This window comes from Eubalaena glacialis, chromosome 4, assembly GCF_028564815.1.
Source record: "Eubalaena glacialis isolate mEubGla1 chromosome 4, mEubGla1.1.hap2.+ XY, whole genome shotgun sequence".
Lineage (NCBI taxonomy): Eukaryota > Metazoa > Chordata > Mammalia > Artiodactyla > Balaenidae > Eubalaena > Eubalaena glacialis.
Window position 1 is genome coordinate 62,272,710 of NC_083719.1, and position 20,975 is coordinate 62,293,684.

A 20,975-nucleotide genomic window follows, 5' to 3' on the forward strand; every position below is an offset into this window, starting at 1 on the left:
CTGAAAAGCCACTGTACTCACTAGCATGGTAAAGTCTCTGAGAAGTCCCACAATAAAAATAAATCCTGTTTAACTTTGTTTCATGATGAACAAATATGTTTATAGAAGCCAAGGAACTTTTAACAGCATTTTGGAAAGTGTGGTCATGAATCCTGGATTTGGAGAACAATTCTAGTTTAGCATACTTTTGTCTTTTGGAACGTCCCAGAAATGTCATATGTGTCCAAAATACTCTCTAATGTGTGAAAGTGGCACATACTACCAGAAGTCCTGTGTTGAGGTCATAAAGCTAAAGATCACCACAGTTATCTCTCAGGTAATTAGACATGGAGAAACTTCTACTCAAAATCATCTTGATTAGCCCTAAAAAATTTTCCTCAAAGTTGATACACAAAGGTTTGGAGTCTTCATCTTCAGATATAATATTTTTGAGCATCGACAAAAGCCCTGATTCTTACAGAATGGATGTTAGGGTTCACTCAAACCTTCACAAGCCTAAAATTCAGTGAAAATAGCATAGCCAATATTCTTCCACAAGGGGCTGACGAACCACTCAAGAACTACTTTAATTCTTATCTATTGGCCACCGATCTGTACCCTCCCATAAAATTTTCTGCTCACACAGAAAGAAAAAAGCTCATCCATCCTCAAAACCAGGTTCTCCACTGGAAGCTTTCAATGGCTATGATATGGAAACAATAAATCTAACACTCTGGTCATTGGACTATGATGGTCTCAATAGTGGGTGAAGATTCATGTGGGCAAGGCCAGGTCAAATCAAGATTTAGGGCTGTTAGGATGACAGCACTTATCAGACTGGAAACGACAAGAGCAATCTCCGCAAATTCAAGGACCAGACCCCCACCCCAGTCCCTGCACTTGGAGAAGAGTACCAGTGCACAGCAAAGGCACACTGCAAACTGGATGCTAAATACAAAACTGAACACATATCCTATTTACTTTTGTTTTTTCTCTCGTGCTGGGGGGAGTGACTGACAAGGGGTAGAGAGAAGGATTTATGTGTCTGGCTGCTGGATCTGTTTCTTAGACTTGATTATTCTTACATTCACTCACTAAAGGACAGTGATTCACCCAAAGATACAGAGCAGCCAGGGGCCAATTTACTAAATCAGACTCAAGACGTCCTCACATTTCTTTCTTTGGCATCAACTACTTTTAAGTCTTCATCTTAGGTTATGAAATCATTAGGGAAACATCTCCTGGAAGCCTGAATGCAGTTTCAAAGGACGGAATGAAAGTGAATCTACAGAGGAATGGGGAATTCCATGGGGAAAAACACTCCATAAATGATAAAAGAGGAAGTAATTAATTCTATGTACTGTTAAACATAGCTAGATATTTAGAACACAGAACACTTGGGGCTCGATGGACTGATAGAAAATACATGGCAAAGAGAGGATAAATAATATACTTTATGCATAATATTCACCACCTGTATGAAGCATGTCACTTTCCCCTTCAACAAGGCATCCACAGGCTTTACAGGGATCACTAACCAGTCACTTAGCACAAAATGTAGGTTTCACTGCCAAAAGGCTGTATTGATGGGACTCCGAACCTCACACAAGTTCTATAAGCGCCATTCATCATCCTGCACCTAAGTTGTTTGTTTCTACGACAGCAGGATGTTTGATGGGAACGTGGACATGAGCCAATAGAAATGGTGTGGCTGTAAGTGGTTAATACCTGTTGACAATGGTGCAGGGGAGATGGCACAGGCAGGGGCGAGGCCCTCAGGACTCTCACAGGCTGACTTCTGCCTACCGGCACAATCTCACTCACACCAACCACTCCCCGCTGCCTGACCACGCTCTGCACTTTCAGGCCCCTTGCCTTTGCCCTCACTGGTCTCTGCCTGGACTGCCATCCTCCTCCTTCATCCCTGAGTGAAACCCAGTCATCTTTAAGGCCCAAGTCAAATGTCACAGCTCTGGGATGCCTCCCCAAACAGCAGATTTAATTGCTCCTTCCTCTGTCCCCAATATAATCAGTTTATCACAGTGGCAGCTACTTCTCTGCTTGTCTCATGGCTGCACTGGGGACTCTTTTAGGGCAGGAACACTCTCCTGTTGTTCCGCCATCATGAAACAGGTCTAAGTAATTAGACAGCTGATAGCGTCAAGATCTTATCCCCTTGTCCCCTAGATGATACCAACAGAACAGACAACAGGATATTAGGATATATTTTCCATGTTAAGATGTATCATCAAGACTGTTGTATAAGAAGGATTCTTTTTAAGGTCCACTACCAGCACTGGATTCCACCTTTTTTTCCTTCCCCAGGAATTTCCCCAAGTAATGAAGGTGGCCCTGTTCACACTTGGCTGGCCACAGATTTCCGCCAGATTTTTGTTTTCTTCCAGATCTGAGTGCATGGAAAAAATATCGTAATTTCCTTGTGGGCCTAGCTATAATTCTGTAGGCTGATTAGCACTGAAGAAACTGCGACCCTATAAGGAGCTGGGACAATCCAGCTGTTCCATTTGTTACCGTAATGGCTTATCAGCCTTTGTGACTGAGGCATGATATGTCATTTTAGGAACAACATCTAGACACCTCTCAGAGACTCCCTCTACATCTTCCCTTCCCCGTTTCAGCATCAATGGCCAATTCTCAGTATCTTTTAAATTCACTCTGACATCTATCAGGCACTGATACGACTTAAGTACATTCTACTAACAGTCTCTGCATGTGCTTTGTTTCTGACCGCCCGAGGTGTCTCTCTCTCAAGTGACCTCGTCTGTCAATGTTAAGAATGTTAAAGCAGGTCACTCAGCAGGCACTGCTGGTGCCCCAGTCGTACCGCCCTCAGCCCCCTCTCCTGAACATGTGTACAGCAAGCACCCAGGACCTCCACCTGAGGGCTCTCTTTTTGGCCCCAGCAAGGAACAGACCTTAAGCGCTGGCCTGAGGAGCACCCATAAATGACGAATGTGAGTTGGAGGAGACATATCCCAGCTTGCTGGCCCCTCAGATGGGATGATTCTGAAGAATGTTTCCTAGAATTCACCAGGGATTGAGCAACCTGCTCAAGAGCATCCCTTTATTGGCTTTCTTCTCCTCCCTATTTCACATGCCTATTCCCCTAACAATGCTTTCCAGGATAACCTCCCAGGTAGCCTACTTGTGCTTGAATCTTTGTCACAGGATCTGTACTGGGGAAACCCCATCTAAGAAAGGTACAACAATGAAGCAACTTGATACCGATAAGGGAAGGCAGAACCCTGGGACATCCCATATTTAGGTGTAGTCAGTATTCATAGTAAACAAAATATGTCATGGTATATTCGTGCTGAAGAACCTTCTCATGTCTTGGTCATAAGGAGCCTGAGAGCCTCAAGAAGCGAATGGAGCTGTCTTAAATCTCTGGGAATTAGTGCATTATATGTGTTCTAAAGATTGGATTTCAGTGGCTGTTTCCAGCTTCCATGGTATTAAATTTCCTTTTATTCTTCCCAGCACCATATTTCCAATAAGCTCTGAAAAAAACGTAACCCTGGGGAAGGATATTTTGCTATCTTAATAAAGTCTTTCAATCCTTAGGAGACAATTCACCATATTTTCATTCTCCAAAATATTAATTTTACTCCCTTAAAAAATCTTATGAAAATAATTGTATTTCTTGCCTGATTCCATGGGAGGTGAAGTTGAAAAAAATAGCTAATAAAGGATAATTCCAATATTACAGAAAAACAACACATGTGGAATAGGGAAAGAATTAAGACCCAAAGGAAAAATGTCAAGTCCTCAAATCAAAAACGCTTTAAATAGAGAGTAATGCCCAGGGCCTCTCACTTGACTAATATGTGTTAGAGGTTATTCAAGGTGTACTTTGTACACCAGGGGGAAACCCCCAACAGGCAGAAGGCTACATGGGTCTGCAGACTGGAGAAGAGGTTTGGTCTGGGGAGGTCTGGCCTGTGGGCAGCAACTGAAGGCATGGAGTACAGTAGAGAACTTGGAGAATGCAAGGAGATGCAGGAGGGACGGGGTCGAGGACTGCCTGGAAACTATCTTAAGGGGTAGGCAAGAAAAGTAAGCCAAGCAGCCTGAGAAGAAACATGAGCAGAAAAGAAGCAGGTAAGAATCACTTCAAGGGGTCAATGAACACTTCATTATGAGCCAACACGTTGTGTTTTTATTATTCCTCTGTCAACAGGCATTATACCACGTCTGCCTGGACAGGGCAGGATGCAGGGTGATGGTGGGGTACCCACAAGGTCTGGGTGAGGGAGGACGGGTGCTCACTGGGTAGACCTGACTTTCCAGATGCTGACTGTCACAACCAACAAGCCACATCACGACCTCCGGGTGTGTTCTCTTTGACACTTCCACGCCTGATTTCCCCGCAAATACAGGCCAATTTGGCACGCAATTAACTATCAGTGAGAAGACACCATGCTCAAAGTTACGCATTCCAACACATCCTTCTAGGAAAATGGAAAATCATAAATGTCACAATTATCATAAATGACAATTTGACCGGAAAAGGACATAAACAATCACAAAAGAGAAAAAACAAATGACTCTTCTATTTATGAAAAATATTCAATTTCATTAGTAATAAAAACAGTAAAATTTAAAATGAGATGCCATTCTCACATCCCAAACTGGCAAAGATGAAAGATCTGATCATCTTTAGGGCATGACAAAACAAGTACTCTCTTATACTGCCAATGACAGCCCAACTTTCCTGGATATATTTTTAAAACTGAATCAATATCTATAAAAGCATATTCAAAGTTTATATTTAATGGTTTTAAAAAAAATCAGAAAACAACTCAAATGTCAAAAATAAAATGTTAAAATGATTTAAATATATACCATAAGACAATATTCAACCACTGAAATTTTTTTTAAACAAGAAACTTTTTATGATATGGGGAAATGCTTATAATATTAAACAAAAAAGTAACTGAATATAAAGTTGCATATAGAATATGTGCTCAATTATGTGAAGAAAAGAAGGTACAAAAAGAAAACCTTGTCACGAGATTGGCAGTGGTGACCCCTAAAGGAACTGATTTTTTTTTCCCTTCCTGCTTATACTTTTCTGTATGAACATGGATTATTTTGATAATTGGCAGAAAAACACATACAAACATCTTCTGGCAATTCTAGTCCAGCCACAAGAGTAAGTACATAAGGACTACTGCTTGGCTTCAAGAGTATACAGTGCTCAAGGGCACAAGAAAGACTGAGGTGTGACCTTTGAGCAGGTTAAAAAAAAAACACCCGTCTTTAAGATGTGCAGATGACATAAATATACAAGCATAAAACATAGACTATCACAGCAGTTAAATAAAAATGTAATTCCTGGGTTTTTGCCCAAGTGACTTTCTCTGTAACTACCCTCGTACCAAAATGCCTGAGTTTCTAGAAGGGCAGACTTAAATATACTTGATGTGAGGTGTAAATGGCCAATAAACTGGTTACCCTGACCTTGAACAATGATGAGTCCATGACAGCGGTTGACCACCACCCTAGGCTGAATGTGCCTTTCCAATCCATAGTCATTCCATGAACAGTAGGAGAAAAATAGATTGAACTTTAATTGAATCAGGAATGCAGTTTGAGAAAGAAGGAAGAAGAGAGAAATGAGGCAGTGAGGCAATAAGAGAGAACCCAGCTCCTACAGATTAGTCACACGAGATTTCTAAAGTGGATTTGCAGTCATATTTGTCTTCATTAGCTGTGAGTTAATGACAGGAAGTGTCCATTTCCTAACACAACTTGGCTGTGTATATAGAATAATTTGGATCAAAGTCAGGTACATTTCCAAGTCCACCTGAGCTTGCCAATTAGCTTTAAGAGTTTTGCACAGGCTGTTCTGGGCTGGTAACATAAGGCACAGAGATTGGGGGCCAGTCCCACCTTTACAGGTTGCCTGGCACCCCAGCCCTATAATACCTGGTAAATGGCTGCCCCGTGGCTCAGGGGATGCTGGTGTCTGGAAGGAGAGGACCGCTGTATGACTAGTGGTCTCCCCACAGCGTGAGAGCACAAGACAGGGAAAAGATAACGAACACTTTATTTTGGTTACTGAATTAATCCAAAAGGAAATGTAGATTAAATCAATATTTAATTCAGAAGAAGTCAGTTTCTATTACAAAGCCATGATGAAATTTAAAAGAGTAGAGAGGGTGTTTATGGGGGCAGGATCTTGGAACTTCAGAGCTATATTACGGCCTTCTTTGGTTGTAAGCATGGATTGCTGTGGTTTGACACGGCAAATGATTAAAAAAAAAAAAAGGAATACCAAATAAAAATGTATGCAGCTACTATTTACCTATATTAACAAGCTTCATATAAAAGCATAAATATATTTTATGGTGATAATGAGGGAGACACCTCTACACTATCCCAGTGTATTTTCATTCACCTGAGGTCAGTTCACCCCCTTCCTTTCAAGGAACAATTTAAAGACTGGACCATTAAAGCAGAAAAGCTTTCTATATAAGGATTATGGCATTTCTCCATGTATATGGGACGGACAAGAGAGGTACCAGCTGGAACCAAATCAACTTGCTGGAGGGTTTGCAAATAGCGTTTTTCATAGACTTAGGCATTTGATCACAACAAAACTATGTCTACTGATGTGAGATCCAGAAGGTCCTTGTGGACCAACTGCATCAGATGGAGAACCAGAATTCCCTGTGGAATAATCCATCAGACAAAGAACCAGAATGCATAGGAAGATGGCTACATCAGCACTGAGAAGAGTTCCTTTCCATGTAGGGAATCATGGATTCTTCTTTTTAACCCCAGGCTTCACCTCCTCTCCCCAAAGCAGATGAACTTCTACTTCTCAAAAGAACTGAGGCCACCACATGGGAATTCTCTTAACATCTACTCCTTGTACTTTAATCTTACCCTATTGCAACCCCCCCTCCCTCTGCCACAGAGCTGCCCCAGCCCCTGCCCAGAGCTGCCCCAGCCCCTGCCCAGAGCTAACCCCACAGGCGCCTTTCCCCCTTCCCCCAGGACTGCGCTTCATCAGTTAGCTGCAGCCCTGCCCACCCTCTCTTCCCCAGCCCTCGTCGTTTCTTGCCACTGACACCTTCCTACCTGGGCTCCTGGCCTCTGGTCAATCTGTCATTCGTGGTGCCTTCTTAATGTTCAACTTCAACTCTCTGCTTAAAAGAACCTTCTTTGCTTCCCAAATTATAAATGGGTTATATTCAGATGGTTACTAGACTTATCATGGTGATCAATTCATAATGTATTTAAAAGTCAATTCCCTATGTTGTTTACTTGAAACTAACATGATACTGTATGTCAACTTTTTTTCAGTTAAAAAGAAAAGTAAAAGTTAAAAAAAAACAACGTGGGTGAATCTAATAATTTGATTCTCACCAGCGGTATCTGAGACTTCATGCTGTTCCACGTTCTTGTCAGGATTTGCCATTATCAGACTTAAAAACTTTTTGCTTATCAGGTGGAGGTGAGGGTGTATCTTGTGGGGGGTTTGTAATCACATTACTCAAGAGGTTGAGCAACTTTTCATTTTACTGGTTCCTTGCGGTTCCTCTTTATGAAGTGCTTGTTCAAGTATTTCGCCACCCTTCTCCACTCCTGGATTTTTGCTTCAGTTGGTTGCCTATCCTCCTTATTGATTCACAGGCATTCTTTACATAGTCTCCTTTGTGAATTTATGAGCGTTTTAAAAATTTTATCTTTTCACTCTCTATATAGCCTTTTGATAAAGTTCATAATTTTAATGTAGCCAAAGTATCAATTGTTTCCAATGTGACTTATGCTCTTTGTTTCTTAAGAAATTATTTCCGACCTCATGTTAATAAAGATATTTTTAAATATCAAAAAAATAAACAAACAGGTCATACTCCCAAAAGTCCTTTATAAATTGGAAGTTATACTTAAGCCCACATTCACGCCTCCATTTGCCCGACATTTACTGAGCACGTAACACGTGTCAGGCATTGTGCTGGGCAGCTTATAATGTACCTGAAGTAGAGTTCTCTTCAGAGAATGTTACAGAACCAGCTCTACAGTCTAAGCATCATTTATCCTCCATCCATTCAGCTGATATTCACTCAGCACCTACCACGCATCAGACATTGTACTGGGCACAGAGGGTATAATAAAAGACTCAGACCAGCTCTCAGGAGGTTTACAGTCTGCCAGGGGAAGCCACTTTTCATAGAAAGGGAATGCCCCTGCTGGGAAGAACGCTCAGGACTCTCCTTCAGACAGGCACAGTGTCTACAGCCAGACTTCTGACCAGAAAAAAGACAACCTGTCAACATGCAAGTAACAGAAATAGAAAAAGAACTGCACTCAGTTTAAGTCTTTAATGCATTTAATTACTTTGATTTGCTTTTGCTACATGTTGTAAACCACTGCCTACTTATACTTTATTTTATCATTTTCTATCCAGAGAATGTAAATTTCATCCAATTTACCCTCAGTAAAAGGAGAAAGCTATAATATCCTCTCTTACTAAGTGCTTCTCCTCTCTATTAATTGCTTTCAAGCTGCTGGTGGAAATGAATTCTATACTCTAATACTGGAATTTAAAAACAGTTAAACTCTCTGCAAGGAAAAGCCACCTTTCTTTAGCTGAAGATTCTTCATGAAATTTGATAATGGTTTCTATCTAATATATAAATATCAAATTCTGTTTAATTCCTGGATAAAGTTTACAGTACTGGAAAGTAAACTCTCTCATTCACTTGCTCAGTATGGAAAAGTATGAGGACGGCAAGGTATTTGCCATGTTTCTTACAGAAAGGGGTGCGGGTGTCACAGATAAAGTACTTACAATGGAAGAATTTTGACAAGGAAAGTGACTGGTGTTTGCTGGCACCAATTACACAGGAACACAATCAGAGAAGTTAGGAAACCTCACTACCATCACTTTGTGACACAGCCAGGACTCAAACCCAGACCAAGATGATTCTGAATCTAACACTCTTCCCCCCACCACTTAAAATACACTTAAGTGTCACCCAGGGCATACATGTGAAACAGAATACCGATGATTTTCATTGTATTATCTTCTCACGTTTCATACACACACTGGTTACAACTAAACATCAAGCCAGCAATTATTCCCTTAGGAATGTATCTCTGTATTTCTGGTACTGCAGTAAGAAGGGAGTGCTACTTGCTATAGGTGATTAAAAGTTATTTTCTCCTGGATGACAGTTCCTAAACCGATCTCCTGGGCATGGCAAAATGTGACCCGGGGAGCAAGGTATCTGCATCAAATGTTAGAGCCAACAATCATCAAAGAAGCAGAATATTTAGCTGAAAAAGAGTGTGTGGGTTCATATCCTGGTGGACGGCTATAAGTGCCTCCCTTCGTACATTTCGTAAGAGGGCTGAGGGGAAAGACTACAGCCAAGATGTCTAAATGGAGCCTCAGGCTGTATCACGTAAGGTTCAGGTAACACATCTGCTACGTGCCTTTTCTTTTTCTTTCCAATTTTAAGTATTTTAAAAAATTCCTCTGAACTTGTTAATTGGTAAACTGAAACAAAAACCTTAAAAGAAGAAAAAAACCACTTTCATAATCTGCAGTCTATTGGAAAAACTTGTACTTCACTTAATAAATTAGAAATGATCTGATTCTTTCAAGGATCGTCTAGAGAAGCACTGTCCAATAGAATTTTGTGAGCCATGTACATTATTTTAAAATTTTAGGAGCAACATTAAAAAAGCAAAAAGAAATTAATTGTAATAATGTATTTAACTCAAAATATCCAAAATATCATTTCCACATAGAATCAATATAAAAAGTATTAAAATATTGACATAATTTTTTCTCACAGTAACACTTCAAAATCTGTTGTGTATTTTGCACTTACAGCACATCTCAACTCAGGCACTAAATTTTCATCAGAAATACTTGATCTGATTTAAACTTTAAAAAATTTACAGTTGAAAAGTAGATGCCCAAGTTGTCCCACACATACGTAAAAGTTTTCCAATAACTGAATTAACTATTAGTTCTAAATTTTAAATGAATTAAAATTAAATAAAATTAAAAATTCAGTGCCTCTGTCACACTAGCCATATTTCGAATACTCATAATGGCCATATGTGGCCACCATATTGGACAATGCAGGTCTAGAGCTTTCACTTTGCAAATCTGGTCAGTTCTGGTAAGAATTCTTCCAGATGGGGAAAGATCTGTTTACTCATGAAGAAAATCCAGGAAGACTAACTCCCAACGCTCTGCCCTTCTGAATGAGTGAGTCCCACATGGCAGGATATGGTCACTCTTAGTTTATTCAGGACAAAGATGACCTTCCCTGGTCTAAACTATCATAACATGATAGAAAAGGCAGCACGGTAAGCCGAGGTTCAAACTGGAGAGATTTTAAAACCACGGATGTTCTTTTGAGTCAGATTCTCTGTCTCCCTTCTGAAAGTATTCTGGCAAATTTACTGGCATATTTCTTGAGATTCACCAGGTACTAGCTCCTTATGCCCCACTCTACACACAGTACATCACTTAATCTCACAGCAATCCTGTGAGATAGGGTGAGAGCCAGAGAGGGTGTTAATAATTTGTTCAAGGTCATATACCTAATTATAAGGTGCAGAGCTAGGATTCAAGCCCAGAAAGTCAGATTTAAAAAAAAAAAAAAAAGCCTGCCATAGAAGCCCTCTGATTCTAACCACACACCCTAAGTTCCTACTTTTCAAAGGCTCCTCACAATTCTCACAGAGTAGGTGGGGCAGAACAGAGCAGGAATCGCCTTGTACTTTACCAGGGAGACACAGGAGCTACCCAGCAGAGCAGTCCCTCCACCCCGTGTCCAATGTCTTTTCTAAGATGCCTGGGGTCAGGAGCCAGGCAGGGGGTACCTGTCATCTACTATGTACCACGCATGCTGCCATCATGCCTTGTTCACTCTTCCAAACCACTCTGGAAGGAAGTAGTATCCACACATAAAGAGATGAGAGTTCCATCAGGTAAGGAAGGCTGCCTTCAGTCACACAGCCAGCTTGCACCACAGCTGGAATTCCAACCCAGGTCTGCGTCCGGCCGAGGTGGAGCCTCAGCCTAGGGCCTCCTGGTGATAAGACTCTCCCCAAACCGCAGTGACTCTCTTTGCTCAAGAGAAACCTTCTACCAAGCTGATATAACATGAGCGACCATATACAGCAGAAGGTAGGATCAGATTTCTTCGTAATTCAGATGCTGTTAATCAGAGTGGCTGTTCTTAGGTTTTCTGATTTGGTAAAGTTTTATTGTATTTACATGGGATGAATTCACAATTCAAAAAACAAAAACCAAAAAAGATACAGAGCAGGTTGGTTTTATCTGGTTAAATCTTCAGAGACAGGGATTTCAAGGGCAAACACGAATTAGCTGCTGAAGGCACTGGCAGATGGAATTGGCTTTTCCCCAGAGCTGGATTAAACAGGCCAGCCTGTAACTGATCCAGGGTGACAACTCACAAAGGGGGACTAAATCATCATTGGAATACACTGGAAACATGGAGCCACTTAACTCGGGGGTGCACTCGACTCATTACATAACAGGCAAAATGGCAATCAGACCTGTTTTCACTCAAGCAGACAGTGCCTCTGAGTGGAAAGAAACACCCTTCACCAGCACAAGCCTGTCTCTGTTGAGAATATTTCCCTCATAGAACTGTATGAGCAAAAGCAGGCCTCACCACCAACCCCAATTATCACCTGGCTGGCAGGTCTCTGGAATTCTGGATCCGAACAGCGCACGGCAGACTGTTATTATTAGCCAAATTTTAAACAGGTTTATGAACACCTGGTTCAGAATATCAGAAGTAATAAATCCCTTATTTTCAATGTTCAGGGAAAGGTATGTATTCTTTATTAATAGTCTTTATTAATAGACAATCAGTTTCTCCCACCCCCGCTAAATAAACATGGAGCAGATATTTAAAGATTATCAGTTTGATAAAGTGCCAACAGGACACCCACCTGTCTTGGGTCAGCCTCGGCTTTCCCATGAGCAGGAACTTTGCTCAAATAATTTCATAACTCATAAGTGCTTACAGTTCCCATTTAAAAAGACAAAAAACAAAAAACAAGCCAAGCTTCCTCACCTAACCCAACCAGCAGTTGTTAGGACAATTTAAAAACATTTGAGAAATCAATAGTTCAATTCACGACATAAGAGCAATTTTTCCTTCCCCGGAATCTGTGAACAAAAGAGATCACCTTTCCACAAATGAGACGGTATCTGTGAAAATACTCTTCAAATCCCCTGCACGTGGCAGACCCTCCTGGACAGGGTGTGGGTCAGTCCCAAGTACATACCATGCACTGGTTCCCTTGGCCTGAGCCCCCCACCCTCAAGTTCATGACAAGAGCAAGGCCCCTACAGGACCAGGTTGAACAGGCCTCTCCATTTTGAGAAACAGAGCTGGATCAAAGTCTTTGGGGACAATTATTTAACTTTCCACTTTGATTTCCTTGAATGCATACTGTAGGAGCTTACTCAGCCCCTATTTCTGTTACTAATATTTTCCCAAAGTGACCTTTATAAATTAAAATCTATAGAGTTAATCATAAATCACCTATTAGTCAACTGTTTTCAACTTTTATTTAGGCAATTCCTCTACCCATGCTGTCATCAAAAACTAAAATTGGGTAATTCGAATTGGCCATCTCTACTTCCCCTTTCAGAGAGAAATGATAACAAAGGGTGAATGATCCACAGAGAAGCTCAAAAGGAAAGACAACTTAAAGCCAGCTGTGCCCATTATAAAGAGGTCTTAAACTTGTTTGTAAATGGTGACAGAACAAACTATGTCAGAACTGAAGGTATGGAATTTACAGCATTAAACTTAGTATCATTAGTGAAACTTTACAGGGTCCTTTACAACATTTGTGTACATTCATCAAAGTGGTATTTCTAGCCAAAAACAAAAACAAAAAAACTAGTGTTTATCATTCAGGGCCCCAAAGTTTGGAACACTACACCTCTTTCAAGAAGTAAGTTGCCACCCACCTCGAAAGGGTTTCCAAAGAATCACTGATAGTAAGGGTATCTGATTTCATTGACTCACCTATTATATCTGCAGGAATGCTGGGACGTCTCAATGAACAACTTCAGAAAAATGCCACCTGGAGAAACAAATTGAACAAAACATTACTTTTTTTTTTTTTTTTTTTAAAACACACAAGAAAGGCTTACCATACAATTTTATGTCTCATTAAAATATGTGATGTTTCAAATATTGGCCCCCAGGTTGCATATAAGTTCAGCTTGCATTACAACGTAGCCACCCCTTCCTGGGAACACTGATGCACTAACCCAAAGTCCAAACCACTGATGAACCAGAAAAAAATAAGAGAGCAGGGAGAAAGGTGCAGCCCATGAACACGCACCTTACGACATCCTTTCCTTTCCCCTCACAAGGGGATCAACTTGAAAACACAACCTGTGACCTTGAGGGCACTTTATGAACAAACATAAAAAGCTCAAATAATCCAAAAACAAATTATGGAATGAAATATAAAATTGTGAATGAGGAATCCATCCTGGCAGCACTTTATATCCTTTTTCAGTTATTCTGTTAACTTTTTTTAAAGCTAAATTCACAAGGATGTCAAAAATTGGAGAAATGGGGAAATGGTCATTAAAACCCTCACATAGTAAACAGAGGAATCGAGAAGAAGAATTTCCTTAATGATTAGTTAGTTTATTCCAAAATCAAGTATTCCTTTTGGTGTTCTCAAAGTCTTTAGATAACCTTTTAAAATTATAAGCCTATTTAATACGGTCACAAAATAGACCAAAATGTCTTTCAGCACTGCTTTGAAATATTAAACATAAATGGAACAAATTTCTTATGTGAAATATCACAGTTGCCATTTGTTGGGAATTTATTGTGCCCCCAGGACTGTGTGGCATCAGATTATAACCTTTCCAGACAGGGAGTATGTCCATTAACATATGAGGAAGCAGATGTTGAAAGAAGCAGAGAAACTTCCCCAGTATCACATAGATCCAGGGTTTCCAAATCATGCTCTTTTCACTCTGCCATGTGGCCCCTTGAAAGCACTCCTTTCACTCTATGTAGTCTATTCATCACCTCCCCAAATAGAAATCTGACATTCCTTAAAGTAAAAGTCTGGAAAGGAAACTGACTAGCAGATAAAATTAACTTGTGCTTTCTGCATGTTTAAAAATGTTGAGCCTAATCATGCCATTTAGGATTGTAACATAATACAGTACATGAGTAAAAACTTACATCCAGATAACTAGGTTAACACGTGCAGCATCAGTATAAATCCAGACTGGACCTGAGGTTGAAAAGCCAATACTGGACTCAAAGGCTCCTCTATCTAAAGAAATCATTTTAGTTCAGTTACAAACTCAAAGATACTGGACAATGCTCATTGGGTTTCAGTTGAGAAAAAATACATACATAAAAGAATTCTGAATTCCTAAGGTCCTTTGTTATATAATAGCTTGGGGCAGTTATGATTTTTTAAAAAGGTTCTTTATAAGTTAATTACTAGTTAAATTCCAAGAATTTCCCACAGTTTAATTTTATCCTTTCAGGAAACATCATGGGAAGTCATGATCAGTATTTTTATCTGGAAACAGCTTCTGTGAAATAAGCCACTAGGATTATTATGAATGGGTCTGTTATAAATGAAGTTCTTGATCAATGTTTCATTACCTCTAAAAGCTAAATAAATGGGTCACAAAAATACTTGAATTAGCACACCTCCAAATCAAGGATAACATTTAAAAAATCTCTTTTGTTACATACAAGGCAAGCAAAAGTTCTGGACAGTTAAGGCACATCTCAAGACCCTAACAACAGAGAAGGCAGGGTTGAATCCTGATTCCCACCTAAAGTTCTCCAAACTCACACTGCCGAGAAAAAGCACCTCCTAGAATACATAAATTTGGCCTAAGGTCCAAAGAAGCATGGTATCTGGGAGTAAGTTTTCAGTATCATGATAAAGCTTTTCTGACAGCCAAGTCCCATCTTGTGAAACCACCAAAGTGATCAGAAAGATGAACCATGCCAATTCTGTTATTGGATATGGTTGGTAAGTAGGGTGTTACAGTTTTTTATTTTTTAATGCTATTTCAAAAAAATACAGTAGACTAAAAATATGTCAAATCTCACAGTCCTCAAAAGTTCATAAAAAATAGTTAATGTATTAGGCATTAACTGTCAGGCACTGTTCTATCAACTTCATGGAAATTAACTCATTTATTTCTCACAAAAACCCTAAAGTAGGTACTAAATATACCCATTTATTTTATTTTTTAAATTTATTTTTATTGGAGTACAGTTGCTTTACAGTGTTGTTAAAGATTTTTTTTTTTGATGGGGACTATTTTTAAAGTCTTTATTGAATTTATTACAATACTGTTTCTGTTTTATGTTTTGGTTTTTTGGCTGAGAGGCATGTGGGATCTTAGATCTTAGCTCCCAGACCAGGTATCGAACCCATACCCCCTGCACTGGAAATGCAGCACTCACAAAGGCATTATCATGCTGCCATATCACCATTTTTCCATTTCTCTATGTGCAAATATGTTTTTCATTTACAGGTTGTTAAACACATGGGAGCTTATAAAAATTAGAAATGTCTGTGTTTCTTATTTATCATTCTTTTGTCTTCATTTTTGTAGATTTTTTAAAATTAATTTTTATTGGAGTATAGTCCATTTACAATGTTGTGTTAGTTTCTGCTGTAGAGCAAAGTGAATCAGTTATACATATACATATATCCACTTTTTTTTAGATTCTTTTCCCATATAGGTCATTACAGAGTACTGACTTCCCTGTGCTATACAGTAGATTCTTTTCTTTTTTTTTTTAAGATTTTTTTGATGTGGACCATTTTTGAAGTTTTTATTGAATTTGTTACAATATTGCTTCTGTTTTATGTTTTGGTTTTTTGGCAGAGAGGCATGTGGGATCTTAGCTCCCCGACCAGGGACCGAACTCGCACCGCCTACATTGGAAGGCAAAGTCTTAAACCACTGGGAGTCCCTAGCAGATTCCTATTAGTTATCTATTTTATATATAATAGTGTATATATGTCAATCCCAAACTCCCAATTTATCCCTCCCTCGCTTCCCCCCTTGGTAACCATAAGTTTGTTTTCTACATCTTTGACTCTATTTCTATTTTGTAAATATGTTCATTTGTAGATTAGTAGTCTGCTGAGCTATTTAAATTATTCATAGCCCAATAAATACAGGTACTATTTCTTCTAGCAAGGATTCTTAAAAAAATTCAAACCACCACATTTTTGCACATTAAGGAGTTAAAAAGTTTTTGCTTCCCATTCATCCCCATTTGGTTCCCTGCCCTTTGGTTCCACTTCCGGAGATCAGGAGGAGAAACAATAGCTGCCTTTAGTGCCGGAGCACAGCACCCACGTGACAGGCCCCAGCTCTTATTTATTGAACTGAATTGCCAAAAACAGGAAGCTGAGTTTAAGACCCCTTTCTCAGTTATAAATTTCTATAACTTGACATGCACTGATTTGAACTGTTTCATGTTACTCTGTAAAACTAGAACCAAGAAGTGTAAGTTATCTTGAAGTTAGGAGGCTAGATTTCAGCGTAACCGAAGAAAGAATGTCATCATAAACAGCTGTCCCACAGAGGTCCAGGCTGCCTCTGGGTGGGTGAAGAGGCAGCTGCTTGTGATCACAGATGCCCGTAGAAGGGGAAAGTCTCAATAACCGTCCTGTAACAGAAAGAGGCATTTCATGAACCCTGCGGTAGTTCACAAAGCCCATACTTGGTAAGGATGGGGGCTCCCATGGCAGAGCACTGTGTAAGTTACAGGACACTTTGAAATTCATTTTCTCATTTGATCAACACTAGGAGTGGAAGGTAGCTGGAGTGGGGGTGGGAACAGACATCATTTATTATTCCCATTTTACAGACTAGGAATTTGAACAATTTAAATTGACTCACACAGTAAACGCTATAATCTGGGCTCCAACCCAGGACTTCTGACTCCCAAGTCCAGGGTATTTCCAACCAGGCAATATTGCAACAACCAAGACCATACTTATTCATCAAGGATAGGGGCAATGATGGGTCCCAAAGATGTGAAGCACAGAAGTGAATACCAAAGGAGATGAGCTGAAAGCAAAATATGGTAAGAGCCCTACTACTCTCACAAACCACCCCTTCTACCTCACTAAGAAGTACTCTATATTTTTGGTAGAGACACTTCTCTCGCTTACATGTGTCCACTAAAGGAATATTTGTCCAAATCCTACTTTACTGTGCTATGTTGATACAAAAAATGCTTGGGGCAGTTGGTTCACATTTTAAGGGGAGTTAGGGGCAGCATAACAAACACAAAGAGCAGTATCCCGGGACTTCCCTGGTGGCGCAGTGGTTAAGAATCCGCCTGCCAATGCTGGGGACATGGGTTCGATCCCCGGTCCGGGAAGATCCCACATGCCATGGAGCAACTAAGCCCATGCGCCACAACTACTGAGCCTGCACTCTAGAGCCCGTGAGACACAACTACTGAGCCCGAGCCCCACAACTACTGAAGCCTGCACCCCTAGAGCCTGTGCTCCGCAAGAAGAGAGAAATCACCGCAATGAGAAGCCCGTGCACCGCAATGAAGGGTACCCCTATTCGCCACAACTAGAGAAAGCCTGCACGTAGCAACGAAGACCCAATGCAGCCAAAAAAAGAAAGAAAGAAAAAAGAAAAAAAAAAGAGCAGTGTCCCATTTCTGCATCCAAAGTATAAATTGTCACTCAAAGCCTAGGCTGGGAGTTAAAAAAAAAAAAGTCAATGGAATGCACTGACTATTCTAACAACAGGTCCGGGATAACCTTGGGTCTGACAACAGGAGTTTAACAGAAATGGGTCAGCCACTGAAGGACTGCTGAACCTTACAAGATTTTCCAGGAAAGACGTAAGAGCGTCAAATTTCACGAACCTGTCTACCAAGTAGAGAGGGTGGCAGACTGCCAAAGGCTGGACTGTGATAACTCATGTGAAATCCTGGGGACTTGAACCTCTACGATGCCTGCCCTGCCACTCAGCCACACAGGGAATGCCTGAAGTTCAAGTTTCCAAAGACCTCACAGACTACAAGCTGAACGTTCATCACAGAAACTTCCTTTTACTCATAAGGAAGGAGAAATGACTCAATCCAAAACTCCCCACATCAACATGAATGTGTTAAAGGGTAAGTTTTTAAGTATCTGCGCACCACAGAATAGCCTACTTGGATTTTATCTCCTGCATTTGGACAGTGCAAGGCACAGGGCAGATGTTTCATGAATGTTTACCGTGTAAACGAATGGATGATCGCATTAGGAAAATTTGCCACAGATAGAAAAGGCACGATATGGGAAAGAGAGAAATACTGGGTTAATAGGAATGAGAAAATCATCAAGCCAAGATGACAGCAGGAATTCCAGAATGAGGAGAAAACACCAGAGGTGAAGGGTGACTCAGCAGGCATGGAAGGAGTACGGGGTGGTGGTTATGCTGTCCTCGCAGGGGAGTCCTCAAGTCGGTGCATAATGTCTTCTGTCCTGGAGTATCCTTAGGATACAGGTGGTGGAGGAGGCTAACGGAGCGAGTGTGCACAGTTAAAGAGCTCTTTAGGGACTTCCTGGTGGCGCAGTGGTTAAGAATCCACCTGCCAATGCAGGGGACATGGGTTAGAGCCCTGGTCCGGGGAAGATCCCACATGCCATGGAGCAACTAAGCCCATGAGCCACAACTACTGAGACTGCGCTCTAGACCGCGTGAGACACAACTACTGAGCCTACTTGCCACAACTACTGAGCCCGTGCACCACAACTACTGAGCCTGCACGCCTAGAGCCTGTGCTCACAACAAGAGAAGCCACTGCAACGAAGAGTAGCCCCTGCTCACCGCAACTAGAGAGAAAGCCCACATGCTGCTACGAAGACCCAATGCAGCCAAAAAATTTTTTTTAAATAAATAAGCAAACAAAAAAATAAATAAATAAAAATAAAGAGCTCTTTAAGTAATTCTGAGAAACCTTCCTCCAGATGACAACTACTCTTAATATTCTTGCTTGTTTTTTAAACTTGAGTATAGACGTGATCATTTTGCAAGAGAGAAACAGTTGTGAATATCGTCAAGCGCTGGCAATGAGTAAACCTCATCCAATACTCCAACAGCCACTTGTTCAAGAACAGGTCATTTGAGATTTGACAGATCCAGGTTGTCACAGGAGGGCAGGTGAGCACAGCACAGCCGGGGCACATGCCAGGCAAACAGGCGGCCCCGTTAGGAACTTGGACTGTAAGTGCTGACAAGCCCTTTCTGTTTGACGTTTCTTAGCAGTCTGCATTCCAAATCTGGGAATAAACTTTAAGTAATAACAGACCAGTGTTTCTGAAAAACAGATGCCAAGATTAAAACTCGAAATAAAGAACGTCTACTCATTAAAAAGATTTCCAAACAGGGTAATTCAGACTCACACAGGCGAAGGCATATATACAGCAACTAGAGACCCTGCTCCCGGGCTGGCCGTCAATGATAAACCCCTTGAAGCCCAGGAATCAGCCTGTCTGACCTATGGAATGCTTCCTGAAGACGCTCACGTGGCATCGCCTTCACAGAGGTGAAGCTCATTGAGGGGCAGGGCTGTTACACCATTGGGACAGGCCAACGCACCATTGTGGAAATGCCTTTCCTTTAAAGGATTTGCAATTTCCTGAAAACACAGGCAAGAAATCAGAGAAAGGGAGAGTCTGCCTCTAAGCAAGGTAGCTCTAGTGGTAAAATGGATAGCTTGCTTTAGGAAGCCCAGCTTCCCCAGCTTAAATATTTACCCTTTTTGTTATCTTACATATACATAAAAGCATTTATCTGTCCATTATTTTATCTACTCCCAGTCAAAAAATACCTGCCAGGCACCGGGGAGACCAAAACGAACAAGGCATTCCTTGCTACTTTCCAGGAAAGTACTCCCTCTCGTGTGTTGTTAGCAATTCTCTGCCTGGATGCCCCCGCGCTGCGCCCCCAAGACCCCTATACTGTGGGAAGGGCTGGCAGCCTTTGCTTATACCACAACGCATGTGGGTCACTACTGGTATGTGTACCTTAAGCTTCAGTCTTCATAATCAAAGGCTTTGAGCTTTGCTAAACCTTTGACATTAGTGAGCAGGTAACAGGATTTTGGTGGCACAGAGACAATGAAGAGGATCTTCATTTACACCAGAGAGAGCCCAGAAGGCCAGTGTCACGTGTGAGGACACCTTCCGAATGAAGGCCGGAGGCATAAAATCACTTCAAACGCTTCTCACTTTCAGGAAAAAAAAAATTTCAAGAAATGTGTAAAAATCTGCATCACCACCAAACAAAGGGTACATGAACCTTTAATAAAATATTCTTAGCTGGCACTAAATCTCACATAGTAATGTACAGTATAATTTATCAATAAAAATAAATCCTAATACTCCTCGGCGGTGGAGTCCTGTAATGAGGTCTGTACTACAACCACCACCCCACAAGGAAAAGGGGAGCACAGCCGCTGCACTCTAAGGAGGGAGAGAAGGAGGTGGGTACTGAAATTTCCTGACATCTCCTCGGACAGCTCTGCTTACCTAAGCAGAGGAATATGCACACCACAAAGGAATACAATGACTTAGTATTAAAGAATAAAAACGATTATACGTGGGGCTTCCCTGGTGGCGCAGTGGTTAAGAATCCGCCTGCCAATGCAGGGGACATGGGTTCGATCCCTGGTCCGGGAAGATCCCACGTGCCGCAGAGCAACTAAGCCCGTGCGCCACAACTACTGAGCCTGCGCTCTAAAGCCCATGAGCCACAACTACTGAAGCCTGTGCACCTAGAGCCTATGCTCTGCAACGAGAAGCCACTGCAACGAGAAGCCCGCGCACCGCAACAAAGAATAGCCCCCACTCGCTGCAACTAGAGAAAGCCCATGCGCGGCAACGAAGACCCGACACAGCCAAAAATAAATAAATAA

General features: G+C 41.1%; 1 protein-coding gene across 4 annotated transcripts in view; it reads right to left on the reverse strand.

The window, feature by feature from the left end:
• Positions 1–20,975, reverse strand: part of LHFPL2 (LHFPL tetraspan subfamily member 2) — a 173,170-nt gene that overhangs the window by 69,344 nt on the left and 82,851 nt on the right. For 3 of the 4 annotated variants that reach the window (XM_061189382.1, XM_061189381.1, XM_061189384.1), the window contains one exon: positions 13,050–13,107. The gene's annotated coding sequence lies outside the window, so the exon portion shown is untranslated. Of the gene's footprint in view, positions 1–13,049; positions 13,108–14,237; positions 14,328–20,975 lie in introns of those variants that run through there. The other variant, XM_061189383.1, reaches the window with a different exon arrangement.